The sequence below is a fragment of the Mustela lutreola genome, chromosome 1 (assembly GCF_030435805.1).
Source record: "Mustela lutreola isolate mMusLut2 chromosome 1, mMusLut2.pri, whole genome shotgun sequence".
In the NCBI taxonomy this organism is placed as follows: Eukaryota; Metazoa; Chordata; class Mammalia; order Carnivora; family Mustelidae; genus Mustela; species Mustela lutreola.
The window spans coordinates 71,668,012-71,683,343 of record NC_081290.1 but is presented as its reverse complement, the minus strand read 5'-3'; the positions used below and the strand labels follow the sequence as shown (position 1 = coordinate 71,683,343).

Genomic DNA, 15,332 nt, shown 5'->3' with positions numbered 1-15,332 from the left:
GGCACTGAACCAACGTAAGACCATGTAGAGTTGGTTGACTATCCGCATGCTTTCATTTTCCCATTCATATGTAACAGCCTTAGGTAAAATGCTCTAAAAATAAGCCAGATACTATTTCTAGTCCTGAAGTCATCCTGAACAGTATCCCCAGAATGGATATCGTCCTCAATGAAAATCAGGTGATTTGCTAAGATTAGGAGGGGAAATAAATCAGCTAAGTAATGCTTATGTCATTCACAAGAAACCAAAGTGAACATCAAGAGACATTATGAAGGTAGGTGTTTCTATCCACATAGAGCGCTGGGAGCCAGTAATGAAGGTAGATTGTAGATGCAGTTACCCAGCTGAATATTTAAGTATGTCCTTATTTGACTGCACAATCACACAGCCAAATATATTCAAGGGTGGTTTCCTTTATAAGAAAAAAAAGACTAACTGAAATGCTCAAAGATGACATTAGCTCAATTTTGTTTGAAAACTTAATTGCACCCAAGTGAGAAAATACAAAATGAAAGTTCTCACTGCAACAATTGAGAAAATACAAAATGAAAGTTCTCACTGCAACAAGGACAGATTTTGCCACACATTTTGGAACTCAATGTGATGTTTGTACTGATTGGGAAACTGCCTACAAACCCATGACTGCCCCTTTCTGATGGCCTGAAGGAAAGCCTTCTTTTGAGATTACACAGAAGTTTTCTCTTGAGAGTTACATCTAGGATTTGTTCTGTGGATTGCACCAACTGAAGCAGGGGACAGAAGGTGGCCACTTATTGAATATCCTACAAGATAGGAACTTACATGAATTTTATGTGAAAGTAATTTTGTAAATAATTTTGTCTTTCTGTGTCCTCTATACTATGTCTACTGAGACAACCCTATCAATTCAAAAAGATGAGACAAACCCTGTGATGTGTGGAAGTGTGGTCAGGCGCTGTGGTCCTGTCACCAACCTTGCTTTGTTATTGGAGCACATGAGTGAGGTGAGAAGCCACTGACTGTGGTGACCTTCAATCCTTTGCAGTGCTTCTGGTTTAAGTCCTGATCTGTTTCTTTCCTTTGGAGAGCTCTGGAGCCTTAGAAATGTCTGATGTGGCTTCTTCACACCCAAACCAGCCCCAAAGAGCCCAGGTTCCTCTCTCCTTTCTACAGAGTTGTCTTCTGAGTTCCTCGGGTCAACTGGACTGTGGGAATAGTACTGGGAACTCTTACTGTCTTTCTGAAATACTTTCTAGAACCCAGGAAAGGGTAAATGAGCTCTGTCTCATGAAACAGAGTCTGGAGAACTTTCGCCTAGAATTCCCCTGACATGACTTAATCCTTCCCACTGAAAGCAAACATTGCCTATGTCACCACCACTGCCTGCTTCTACTGTCTGTTTGTCAATCTTTTATTCAACAAACTCTAAGTGTACCATAGCCCCAGTCTATCTAGGACCTTCAAAGGTGATTAAGGTACTGTCCGTGCCCTAAAGGGGCTCACACTAGTTTGACAGATGATGTATGTATAAATATATATCCATAAAAATCAGCTAGAAGATAATGAGTGCCATGGGAGAAACCCAATACCATGAGGGTTCAGATTTAAGAGGAGGGCTCAAGGAAGGAGTGACAGTTGAGCTGAGCCTTGAACGGGAACAATATGGCACCCTGGCATGGGGAGCCACAGGACACTGGTGCCATTGATGGGACATCAGTAGATAAAAAGGAAAGATAGGGATTTGGGTGGTGGTTGTGGTGGGTGGGGGCTACGGGCTGAGGCACAGCAGGGAGGAGGTAGGGGTGACATAATGCCCTGGTTCTGGACATGCCGCGTTTGAAATTGCAGCTGGAGATTCCATTGGAGCTTTCCAGCAAGCAAAAAGAGCAATCCTGAGAAAGTTTAAACTTGGGATCATGTATGCACAAAGAGGCCCACTGAGATATTGGATGTTGCTTAGGAACTGGAGCTAAACCCTATAGTGAAGCAATTAACACTAAGCAACAGATACTAATGTCTTCGTTACTGGCAGGCAGGCTATATACCACACCAAAGGGAGAAACAAGGCTTTTTAGAAATTTGGGGAGACTCTCTCCTAGATTAGACTCTCTCCTAGATTACCTCCAAATAAGCCTGGTCTCTGGTAAGTGGATACTGGTGGGGCATTTTGGTACAGTGATCCCATGATTAAAAGCTGATCTGTCCCTTTAAATTAAAAAAAAAGAAAAAAGAATGCTGTTCTTTTCTCCTCATCCAGCACTGTTTTGAGGTTGACGTCATGAACACCCCCTTTTTCTTCTTGCTGTCTGGCGGACCCCATCTCCTCCGAATGATGTAGATGCGTGTTCTAGCCCTTCTGTGATCTGTCTGCTGCTGTACTATTATAAGCATTATCGATCACACAATCCATTAGGGCACCATTCACCATAAATAATTTATCCCTTCAGGCATGAGCTCGTCTCTGCCACAGATGCCATCAGCAAGAATCCCCTTCAGGAGGTTTGGGCTGGGGGGAAAACAACCGCATTCCAAATGTAGTTTAAACACGCAAGGCCCAGGGAGAAATAAAAATAATGACTGAGCAAACCTCATGCCTGGAGACTGGATTCTACTGGGAATGGTCTGTCAAAGAGAGAACAGTTCTGAAGTTCTCCTGGCCAGCGCCGCTCCCCCAAAAAGCATGTTGTCCTGACAAACAGATATAAGCCTGTCTTCGTAGCTGAGGGAATTTGTTTAGGCGACATATCAATATTTGTTGAACACACTAGAGCAATGCTAAATATTATAATTGCCGGCGACTGGCGAAGCTGAGGGAAGGGTAGGAACAGGCAGCAGAAGACACAGTAGACCTGGTCTTGTAGTGGCACAGACCTTAAAATTCCTTTGGCCAAATAGGAAAACACGTGTAATTAAAATGACAAGATGTCTGACAGAAATAAACAGAAGAACACAAGAGCATTAGAGCTCAGTGTGCATAAATAACTTGTGGTGGGGCGCGGAACAGTGACAGAGTGCTCAGACCTCAGGCTTTCAGCAGGATTGCAAAGAAGAAAGAGCCAAAGAGATGGAGAGGTGAGGAAGAGAGATGTTCTTCTAGGCGAGGAGGATGGATGGGCCAGAGTGTTTAGCTGGGAGCTCATGAATCACAGGTGTCAGCAAACAGATCTCAGCTGGGGCAGAAACTCTATGGTGTGAAAATCTGAGAGTAACAAGTCAGGCTGGTGGAAGGGGGCTGCTAGGTTGTGGCTTTCCCCACAGCATGGTCAGAGGGGGCTTAGATAGGGTAGAGAAGACCTGAGGAAATGTCTTCACCCTTTTTCCACTTTGAGCCCTTCTCTTTTGAGCTCCCTAGGACTTCCCTGCTATTGTAGGAAAAAAAAAAAAATCATTACTTACTTAGAAGATGTTTATATGCTAACCCTCATAATAAGTCAGAGTCAAGACAAGAAAACAGAGCCCAAGTCAGGTAGTTCACTAAAGGGAATTAATAGGGGAACTAGCCACAAATGGGCTGGAAGAAGAGAGGAGCCAACAGTAGCTGCTGAGGCAGCAATCAGCAACAGCTAGAGCTGGAGACACCAAGGGAGAAGAGCCTGGAACTTCCTGGAGGACATGGAGCCATGGTCAAACTGCCAGATAGGAGCTGGGACCGCACAGGAATCACGGACACCATGGAAGACAGCACCTGAGCCCAAGAGAGGGGTGGAAATACCACCACTTCGCCCCTTCGCCTGCCCTCCGACTTCCTGCTGAGGCCTCCCTTTGGCCTAACCTAACTGGAAGCCAGTTGGTAAGGAAACATAGGCAAGGAAGTTTGTACATTTGTAGATATCAGTAGTGGAAGGGTAGGGAACGATAGCTATTCCCTTGATGATCAATACATTTGCAGACAACCCTCAAAGGAAAGCAATGCCTCTCAAACGGATTCAAACTGGTGGAATCAAACATCCCGTGAGGCAATATTTTGGGACATGATCTTCTTAGGGACTCTGCAATTAACAATACTCGGTCCACCACCCGTCCTATAATAGAAGAGCTGAAATCAGGATCACAGCTTAGCTGGGGAGTTGCTGAGGTCTCTCTTGAGGGGTCTGAGACTCCTTCCACCATGACTGCCCTAAGGTTAGCTCTGGAGAAGACTCAGCCAAACTCTGGCCCAATGAGAGAGGTTGAGGCTCAGTGAAGGCTGAGCAGGAACTGACCAGTCTATGATTTCTGCTCCTCTGACTCAATTCCAGAGGTAAAGTCTGATGGCCCAGAATTCTCTAGTCTCTGGTTCCTTACAAAGGTCCTCTGAGGTCATTTCTGGCCTCTACTGTTCCTTGGAGACCTCGCACACCTCAGTGGAGCATTCTTGACTTGTCTGAGTCTCTTGGGCCTGATTTGAGTAACAGAGCAAAGCACACTCAAGTTTTACCAAGGAGGCTCACACCAAAGCATTCTAAGGCCTAATGGATGCTCTTAGTGGGTCTCCCACAGAAATCCTGTCCCCAAGAAGATATTACTGAGTAACCTTTAGAGTCATATGCCTTTCCATTAAACAGTTCAAAATTTCAAATCGTGGTCACAACTAGGGATGATAAGAAGACAGAGAGACTCTGTTTTGTTTTACCCCAAGAAGCTAATGTTGATGTACAACACATTCATTTAATATAGTTCATTTAACATGGACTGATCCACCACAGAGCAGATGGCCTTATAGAGACCTGATCCCTGCCCTTATGCCAATTCAGTCAGGGCCAGAAAGAGGGAGTCAGAGGCTTGCAGGTGGCCTCCCAGGACCATAGAGGCAGAACACTGATTTTCAAGAGTGGGATATAATCACTGCTCCGTTCACCTGTTTGGTACTATTGCCGCAACGCCCTAATCCTGAAACAGAGCTTGACAAAACAGGTTTGTTGTTGAGCCAGGCTGCTAATTGTGCTGGTAATTAAAAAAAAATTGGCTGTCCTCAGTTTGGCTCACGTTCCCTACCTTGAAACCTTCCAAATCGGTGTCTGCCTTTCACAATGAGCAAAACAAAACACCTGCTCTATTTCCCCCACTCATTTTCAAAACTTTCAAACGCCCCTGCTGCTCTGACAGAGCCGGGAAGGACGTTCGGGATTTCATTCACAAAGACACGAGGTGCGCTGCAGGCAGCAGGTCTATATATAGCCAGGGACGACAGAGGGCGACCGCTGACGATGCTCCAAGGAGCTGAGGGCACGACCGCCCTCGCGGCCCCCTCCCAGGCTTCTCGGAGGACGCCCCGTTCCATTAGGAGTTTCTGGCTGGAGGAGCCTGAGCATCAGTTCCTGGAGGCTGAGGGCCACGTGGTGGTGCACGGCTTGCAGGCTTGTCTGTGCATGCGCGCTCGTGGGGGCACGTCCACGCGGGGCTTGATGCGTCATCCTCCTATATTTACCCAGTTGCTGTTTTGCTGGCTCTGAGAAGCATCTGTAAAAAAGAAAAAAACAAAAAACAAACAAACCAACAGACCAAAACTGCCTCCTCCTGCTAGGCAAGCTGTCTGAGCTCCAAAGACACGCGCTACTGTCTGTGTGTGTGTGTGTGTGCAGGGAGGGGCTGTGACTCCCGGGGTCACCGAGGAGATGCCTTCTCCCTCCTTCCAGCCGGCTGAGCGCTCACCATACAGGAACACACGGCTTCCGTGCTCTAGCCTTTGGCCCTGCTGTCCTTGCTGGCTCCTAGGTAGGTCTGATTGGGAGTGGGACGATGTGAACAGAATGAACTTTGGCCTGGGGAAGGGAAGCTGGTCCAGGTCTGGCCTCCAGGGCAGACAGAGTGGGACCAGTGACCGCAGCGAGGAAGGATCTGGGAAGTTAGCATGCGGTATTCGAGCTGAAAGGGATCACTGGTAGCATCTACCTGAGACTGTTATCTCACAGGCGAGGAAACCAAAGCCAAGCAAGTAGCGTCATCCAGTACCAGTGCTTGACCCTGAAGCAGGGCACTTCTGAATTCCAGTACAGTGACTTTCAGCGAGCCTGGACCCAGCAGCTAGAGCCTCAACTCAGCTGCAGGCCGTTCTCTAACAAACATCTTTCAAAACAGAAGGCCCCAAAATGATGGGCTCGAAGACGGTTCACAAGTCTTGGCCAGGGAAGCCCACTGGTAGGCAGTAAGAAGTGTGTTGGTAAGGAGTGACTAGAAAGGTCACTCTCCATCAGATCTCCGCCTTGTGCTGAGGGCCACCTGCTAACGTATCCCTGTCACTGCTCTGTGCTTGAGCCTCGGTCATAACCCGCTGTGCAGGCGGGCCACCTCCTGGGCACATCCTTTCAACAATGACCACTTTAGACTTTATGGGCTATCTCAGGGTCAGTACCCACAGGGTGACTCAGCCTAGAAATATCCAAATGGAAAGATCCAGAAGCACCTGGGTGACGCAGTCAGTTAAGCCTCCAACTCTTCGTTTCAGCTCAGGTCATGATCTCAGAGTCATGGGATCGAGCCCCACATTGGGCTCCATGCTCAGCATGGAGTCTGCCTGAGATTCTTTCCCTCTCCCTCCTCCTCTGCTCTTGCCCCCTGCACACACTTGTGCTCTCTCTCTCTCTTTCTTTCTATCTCAAATAAATAAGTAAAATCTGAAAGAAAGAAGGAAAGAAAGAAACATAGATCCAAATAAATCTGGGCTTCTTTGCCACTTCTTAAAGCCTATTCCCTCATAATAACTTATCCAGGAAAAAAAATAGATCTCACTTCAAAATCCTGAAGAGTGACAAAGATCTTTAGTCAAGCTTTCCTTGATGTAGGTAAGAGTGACTCAGAACTGCCTATTGAAAACTTGCTGCAGATCAATGTCTCCATTCTGTTCCCCAAATCTCACACACAGCGTATAGAAGCTACTCAAATTTCTCTCTTCCACTCTTGCAAAATCTCCAGCCCAGGGCTGCTTCTCCATCCCGACACTCCCTCCTTTTCCCACTCTTGGGATCCTTCTGGGTCCTGGAGGTTTTCTTTGCTCCCTTAGGTGGTTCCATGCCTTTTCCTATGTAAATCAAGTCACTTCTTTTCACTTTCTCCCAATTCTACTTTCTACCCACTTCCCTGAGCTACTGGGACAATCGTCCTCAACGTGTGGGGAGAGGAAAGGTTGTAAATTCTTACCTGTTCATCCTTGCCACATGAACTATCAAGTCAAGCTGATGTGCAACCCGTTCTACTTGGTTGGGTTCCTCCATTATCGAATTCCTAAAGTGCCGGAAGTAATACAGTATTAATCAAAGGCTCCTTCAATCTGATGCATCCTTATTTTAAAGAGGCAGCTGCTGCTTCTCAGACACAGAAAATAGCCAGCTTCTCCCCTGGACAGAAATGATTTTAGGATGCTATGATGGGTGCATTCCCAGCCACCTAGCTGCTGCCAGCTGGATTCATATCTCCTATTTCATGAGGTTACGGTCAAACCTTAAATCAACCCCAAAGAAAAATAAACCCTTCAGGAGCCTTCCTTCTCCATGCAATAGATCTGTGTCCCTGTTTTACCTGAGTAGGAACTCAGTGCCAAAAGCAGCACCAGCATGCTCAGAGCGTTCAGCACAATCTCTGCCATTGGAGAGAATCTTTTCTCTCCCTTGTAGGGGTCTGGCCTCAGACCAAATCATGGGAACTCTGACCCTTTTGAAAGTGTTGGCCAGTGGCTGAAGCCCTCGCTCTTACCCTGCTTACTCTCCCATGAGGGCCAAGTACTCCCTCATCTGCTTGGTAAGTCAGAAGGACTGAGCAGGAAACTCCGCCCTTTCTTTCTCTTTCTTTTCTGGATCTCCTTGGCAGAGGATGGGTGTGTTTTGCTTACTTCCTTCTTCCTGGGGGGCAGGCAGGAAGGGGTCAGAGTCCCCCCTGCTGCTAGGGCCAGCTCTAAAGTCCTAGCTCTCGCTGTGTTCCAATGGAAGGACAAAGTAGAAGCAGCAGTCCTTTTGCTCTGCACCTACATTCTACAGGGCTAGCCCTCCCTTTCGGGAAGATGCGCCAAGTTTTAGACTTGGGAAAAAGCACTGGGGAGTCTGACTATGACCACAATGAAGCTCTACCCTTCAATCTAGCTTTATCATTAATAAAACATATTCTTAAAATCTCCATTTTTCTGATTTCTGCAATTATTTCTCCGTAGCACTTGTGAAACCATATTGTCTGCCTTTCATTCAATTAAACTAATATTCAACTATCTATTTTGTACATACCCCTAGGGAGGGAGCACATTAACTCTTTCCCTTATAATGAGTTCATCTAGATCATGCAATTAACATTTCCCAACCATTCACCATGAGTGAGTCTTAAACCAAGTGAAATTGTAGGGCCATCCCAGATAAGTTCCTAGGATGATATCAAGGGTGAGGATGAAGACAAGCTCCATGATACAACTTACAATGGATTTTTATCTCAATGTCAGACAACCTGTGAAAGTCCCCCTTCCTCCCAGTGAACCTGGACTTGGGCAGGTAGTAGCACAGTGGTGTGGTTAAGTGTATGGCTCAGGGTCAGCACTTGAATTCATCCTTTCTCCACTTCAGTCCTAAGGCTGCGGGCTGGGAACTTATGCTCTTTTTTCCCTAATAAAGATTCCTTATCTGAGAAATTGAGACAATATCTTCTACCATTGTTGCAATGGCAGAATTGTGTAATGATCTTAGAACAATGCCAGGCAAGTAGTAAGCCCTCAATAAATAAGTGATTAGTAGTAGTAGTAGTAGTAATAAAATAATTTTCTGTCACCAAAAATATTACATCAGGACACATCTTTAGAACGTGTCAATGAAAAGAAATGTGCTTTGCTCTTAAAATAATTGTTTTATAAATATTCTAGAATGAATACCTTATTTAAGAGAGAAAGAGCTATAGTGCTTTCTAGCAAATATGAATTGTAATTTACTTATTAAAAAAACAAATACCATTTTTATCACTTCCCCCACACACACCATCTCAAGGAATATTTCTTAGCTGCTTTTAACCAAAGACACATGTCAGATGTAAGATGTAGTGACAACTGCCTCCTGAAAGTCTTGACATGGGCCCCTAAGTGGGGGCATTTCTAATTTTGAAACGAGCTATGTGGTTCAAAGCTCCATGCTTTCCAACAAGTAGATGATTGATAAGACTTTCTTGTTCACTGATCAAGCTTGGTAAAAAGGAAACACAAGAACTAAAAATACCGTTTATGTTTGAACTAGGGGCACTGAAAGTAAAAGGAGACCCAGATTTACATATGTGATTACATAATTATATATTTAACTGGTAGTTTGGAGTAAAATTATCCTTAAATCTGGGGATTTTTTTTTGTTGTTTCATCCCATAAATTTGTAGTTGTTATTACCACAGGGCTGAATGGGTTTTTTTTGCTGATTTTCTTTTTTCTTTTTTTTTTTTTTTTTTAATTCAAGGTACTGGTCATTCTACCACTTAGAAATTTTGCAACCTAGAGAACTAGCAAGAAAGAAATTCATTTGGATGTTATATCAGCCTTTACGTGAATTCTCTATGAAACTGAGATGACATCTTTCATTCACTAAGTAAAGGTGACGTAATAAATGCTGGTCACGTAGGTTCTATTCCTCCCCTCCTGCTGGAATGCCCAGGTGAGAGTCCCTCCTGATGAGTCAGTTCTCCATCTTTTCATGCCAGGAGAGCCTCATGTCATTTGATGTATTTGTCATAAATTGTTGCATTTCTCCTCGAACAAATAAACTAACAGTCACTAACCTGAAGTTTATCCTGAAAGCAAAAACACTACCAAACTGGAAATGTGGATTTTCAGCTTAGCATATGAGCTAATGTGGAGTGTAATAAGAACAGAAAATTCATCATTTTTATTGCAGATCTTCCATCTGTACCTAAGAGATAAGAGTCTCAAATCCAAGTTGCCTTAGCTAGTATCCTGGCAGAGGCGACCATTCAATTTAAGACTCTCTTACTAATTTATAAAGCAAAACCAAGGAAAAAGCAGCAAGTCATTGTTTTATGAAAGAATTGTATGCATTTTGGGGATTCTAGTGGTTCCCATGAATGAGAACTCAGCCCCATAAGAGAAGCCGTATATATCAGAAGATAACAAAATACCCTAGGCTGATTCTTTCCTGTGCATGAATCTCCAAGAGACAGGGAAGCTAGAGTAGCAAATGTGGAAGTTGACAGGGCGGCAGGCCAGCTGTTCAGTGGAGACCCTAGTGTCAGGAGTAATCAGAGGACAATGAGATGACCAGGGTCAGAGGGCCCCTGGGACCTGAGATTCTGTACAGTCATGAATGTGCCAGCAGTTCTCCAGGAGGGATGGCTATGTGGCTGCTGAGATGGCTCCCTGCCATTTCTTACTCTCCTATCTATTCTTACAGAAGCCCCCTACCACCAAATAAGTCTGAGTCCCTTGAACCCAAGAGAATCAAACACTGGATCATACTTTCTGTCAAGAATCTGAGGGTTAGCAGGCAAGCCAGTGTCCCCGTAGTAGACTGGGACTCCCATGTAAATTACCTGGTTCTCTGACCCCAAGAAATCCCCTAAAGAACGTGATATTCACTCTCCTCAGCAAGTGAAATAATAAAAATGCAAATCTCTAATCTTCCCCTGGATGTCAACAGACATTCCTTTTCTAGGGGGAAGTGACCTTTGAGTAACGGTACAAAGTAGTAGACTGTAGCTTAAATATTTTAGAACTGGAGAGTAAGGGTAACAATCGCTAACATTTATTGTGTATCTCCACAGGTTCTGCGCTCTGTTACCTAATCTGATCTTCACAGCAGCCCTTTGTATATCTTCATGAGTAACGGGAGGTCACAAAATGAGGAAGTGGCAGAACTGGGATTCAAACTCAGTTTTGATTCCAGAGCTTGAGCTCCTAACCAACGGGACGTAAACTCTCAAGAATATTTCATCCTGTCTCTGAATGGGACATCTTCTGTTTCCAGTAACGTCTCTCATTAGCAGGTCCAAGTCGTGGCCCATACCTAGCCTCTTTGGGCAGCAAATAGGTCCTCTCAGTGTATCTACAGTGACACCCACCCTGTCTGGAGAAATTTCGTTGATTTTCTGTCTTCCACTGACAAATCACAAGGGATAAACTTCTCTTTGCATGCTCTTTTTTCAACACTTTAACCTAGATGATTTTTTTTTTTAAGATTTTATTTATTTATTTGACAGAGAGATCACAAGTAGGCAGAGAGACAGGCAGAGAGAGAGAGGAGGAAGCAGGCTCCCCACTGAGCAGAGAACCCGATGTGGGGCTCGATTCTAGGACTCTGGGATCATGACCCAAGCCCAAGGCAGAGGCCTTAACTCACTGAGCCACCCAGGCACCCCTTTAACCTAGATTTTTAGACGTTTCTCCCTTCCCTGCTTCTTGCTTTTTGCTTCCATTTCCAAGAGATTCTTGGTTTCAGGCCTCCCCCCCCCCCAACCCCCCAGGGGAGAGAAGCAGCACTGTAATGTGATTGTATTAGACATCAGATACAGGCAGCAGCTTTAAGATCCCGGGTTCCTGTGAGCCTTCTGTGGTGGTGAAATATGGCCCAAACTAAGAAAATGAGTCCTACAACCAGGCATCTGACCACAGCTCTGGAAAACGTCAGACAAAATGTGCTGTCGCTCAAGCTTAGGCAGTCAGTCAGTCGTGGTCTCAATGGCAGAAACACCAGCTAAAAACACACATCTCTGCTGTGGTGATGTCAAGGACCTCTCATCAACGCACCCGGCACCGGGGGCGCCTCAGTCCACAGAACTGAATGGAAGAGCTGCTGTAATGCTCTAAATTGTTCACTTTGGGGACATTTTCATGCAGATGCTTATTTGAGTTTCACAGGATCCTTCTTACTGACAACCTGGTAGGAGGCCGGGTCAGGAGGAGGACAGTTTCCCAAGTCAATGGCCACTTGGGAGGAAGTCCATGGACTTTTTTTTCCTCTCCTAGCTACAGATTCCTAAATATTCTTTTTTAAAATTATTTTTAATTCAAATTCAGTTTAGTTAACATATAGTGTATAATTAGTCTCAGGTGGAGAATTGAGGGACTCATCAGTTGCATACAGCACCCAGCGTACATTCCATCACTACCCTCCTTCAAGCCCATCACCCAGTTACCCCATCCCCCCACCAGCTCCTCTCCCACAAATATTCTTTAGTTGTTTGTAATGCAAATACCAGCAACCATTTCAACTTATGTACGTAGCACTCTGTGTCTTCATAGAAACAGGTTTGCTTTTACATGAACCTTTCTAAGAACACACCTCCTGCCTAAAAGAGTCAAATTGTGCCTTTGTTTCAGTGTCTTCATTGAAAAAAGTGCACAAAGACCAAGAGAGAAAAATAGGGATTCTCAGGGAAGCACTAGGCATGGGGAGCTAGTGGAGGGAGGAGGAGGGAGGTTTTTCAGAACACCTGGGGGGTTTATTCAAAGTGCTTTTTCCCCTGCAGGCTCCACCACCCTACTCTACCTCACCCTAGAAGGAATCATTAGAATTGAAGGCACATTGAAGCCCTCAGATGCACCAGAGTGGAAAAAAATCTTTAGTTACTGGAATCCAAAACATTTTCAACAAAACAGAATGGTAACCAGTTCCCTGGGAATTGAATCCTTTATTGGCAGGCATGATTCTCAGTCTACAAATTATGATGTGCAAGCAATATTAAATCTCTATTTTCCAGAAGTCTACTATATTGACTTGGAAACTCCAATCCCTCCAAACTCTGTGTGAAACTATAATCTCTGCCATTACTGAATAACCCCCTCCAAGGTCACATAGGGCATCCAGCATATTCTGCAGTGCAAAGTTATCTGTGGAGGTGGAGCACTCCGGTATTTGTCATCTGTCCCATAGGTTTCTGCTAAGACTTCCATTGTCTTTGGTCCTAAGGACTTTTCAGGACTGGTGGTACTCTATGTTTCCAAGTCATAGCTAAGACAGGGGAATCTTCTATGAGGTAGCCTAGGGGTCTTTTCTGTCTACGTAGCTCATGCAACTCTTCCTTTATGAGTTCCTGTGGCTCCCATTCCAGCTCTATTCCAAGATGTCCCCTGATCTCCAGTCCTTATCAGGAACTACTTTCTAGTCTGGGAAAGAGTCTTGTCCTTCTGTTACCCTCTTTGCTTCTTATAAACCCTTATGCTCTTCTTTCCCTGCAAATCTTCTAAGTTCTACTATAGGCTCAGGGTTCTGGAAACAAAAACCAGAAGTTCTTGGAAGTTACATCTCCTTTCTCTCCCATATATAACTCCCCCCAGCCCCCACCAGTCCCCCAAACTTGAGGCACTTGAGCTCCAAGTCTGAGTAATAGAAACATACAGAAAACATGTAAAAACACATAAATAAGTGGCCCCAAATACCCCATCACATTTTTATACTCTCTTCATTAGTGATTCCCTGTTCTAGTTTCTAAATATTCCTAGAAAAATGTCTTTTGGCTATTATAAAAATCCCCTAAAACTTCAAAATTTCTTTCATTTTATTTTTCATCATGATAAGTGTAGTTTTTAATCCCCATCACCTATTTCGCCCATTCCCCCTCCTCTCTCTCCTCTATAACCATCAGTTTGTTCTCTATAGTTAAGAATCTTGGTTTATCTCTCTTTTTCCTTTGCCTCTTTGCTTTGTTCCTAAAATTCTACATGTGAGTGAAATCATACGGTTTTTTGTCTTCTTTGACTTGTTTTACTTAGTATAACACTCTCTAGCTCCATTCATGCCATTGCAAATGGCAAGATCTCATTCTTCTTTATGGCTGAATAATATTTCATGTATATACCACCTCTTCTTATCCATTCACCTATTAATGGATATGAGCTGTTTCCATATTTTGGATATTATAAAAAATGCTATATTTTATTGTAAATAATAAACATAGGGATACATGTTTTGTATTTTTGGGGCAAATAACCAGTAGCACTGGTTACTGGATCATAGGAGAGTTTTATTTTTAATTTTTTGAGGAACCTCCATATTGTTTTCCACAATGGCCGTACCAGTTTGCATTCCCACCAACAATGCAAGATGGTTCCTTTTGGTCTGCATCCTTGCGAACACTTGTTGTTTTTGTGTTTTTTATTTTAACCACTCTGACAGGTATGAGCTGATATCTCATTGTAGCATTGATTTACATTTCCCTGATGATGAGTGATGTTGAACATTTTTTCATGTGTTTGCTGGCCCCCTGTATGTCTTCTCTGGAGAGATGTCTGTTCATGTCTTTCAACCATTTTTAATTGGACTATTTGTTTTGTGGGTGTTAAGCTGTATCAGTTCTTCATATATTTTGGATACTAACCCTTTATCAGGTATGCCATTTGCAAATATCTTCTCCCATTCAGTAGGTTTCTTTTTAGTTTTGTTGGCTGTTTTCTTCACTGCCTAGAAACTTTTTATTTTGATGCTGTTTATCTTTGCTTTTGTTTCCCTTGCGGCAGGAGACATACCTAGAAAAGTATTGTGATGGCCAATGTAAGATAGGTTACTGTCTGTCCTCTCTTCAAGGATTCAGGTGTCAAATTTAGGTCTTTAATCCATTTTGAGTTTATTTTTGTGTATGGTGAAAGATATGAAAGATATGTGGTCCAATTTCATTCTTTTTCATGTGGCTGTCCAGCTTTCCCAATACCATTTGTTAAAGAGACTGTCTTTTTCCACTGTATATTCATTCCTCCTTTGTCGAGAATTACTTGACAGTATAATTGTGGGTTTTCTATTCTATTCCATTGATCTATATATCTATTTTTATGCCAGACCCATACTGTTTTAATTACTATCACCTTGTAATGTAACTTGAAGTCCAGAATTGTGATACCTCCAGTTCTGTTTGTTTGTTTGTTTTTCAAGATTGCTTTGGCTATTCAAGATCCTTTGTAATTCCACACAAATTTTAGGATTTGCTGTTGGTATTTGATATGAATTGCATTAAATCTGTAGATGCTTTGGGTACTATAGACATTTTAACAATATTTGTTCTTCCAATCTGTAAGCATGGACATGTTTCTATTCCTTTGTGTCATCCTGAATTTCTTTCATCAGTATTTTACAGTTTCAAAGTACAGGTTTTTCACCTCTTTGTTTAAGTTTATTCTTAGATATTTTATTGGTTTGGGTGCAATTATAAGTGGGATTGTTTTCTTAATTTCATTTTCTGTTGCTTCATTATTAGCATATAGGATTGCAACAGATTTCCATACATTGATTTTGTGTCCTGCAACTTTATTGAATTCATTTATCAGTTCTAGTAGTTTTTGGTGGAGTCTTTAGGATTTTCTTTATATAATATCATGTAATCTGCAAGTAGTGAGAGTTTAACAATTTGGGTAAAATCTGGGTGCCTTTTATTTACGTTGTCAAATTGCTGTGGCTAGAACTTCTAATACAATGTTGAATAAA

The 15,332-nt window shown here is 43.3% G+C and overlaps 1 long non-coding RNA gene across 1 annotated transcript in view; it reads right to left on the bottom strand.

The window, feature by feature from the left end:
• Positions 1-4,786: 4,786 nt before the first annotated feature.
• The window catches only part of LOC131827563 (uncharacterized), a 56,295-nt gene continuing 45,749 nt past the window's right edge, over positions 4,787-15,332 (bottom strand). The window contains exons 3-4 of the long non-coding RNA XR_009352054.1: positions 7,096-7,179; positions 4,787-5,418 (exon numbers count right to left, since the gene is read on the bottom strand). This is a non-coding gene — a long non-coding RNA (uncharacterized LOC131827563). The remainder of the gene's footprint in view (positions 5,419-7,095; positions 7,180-15,332) is intronic.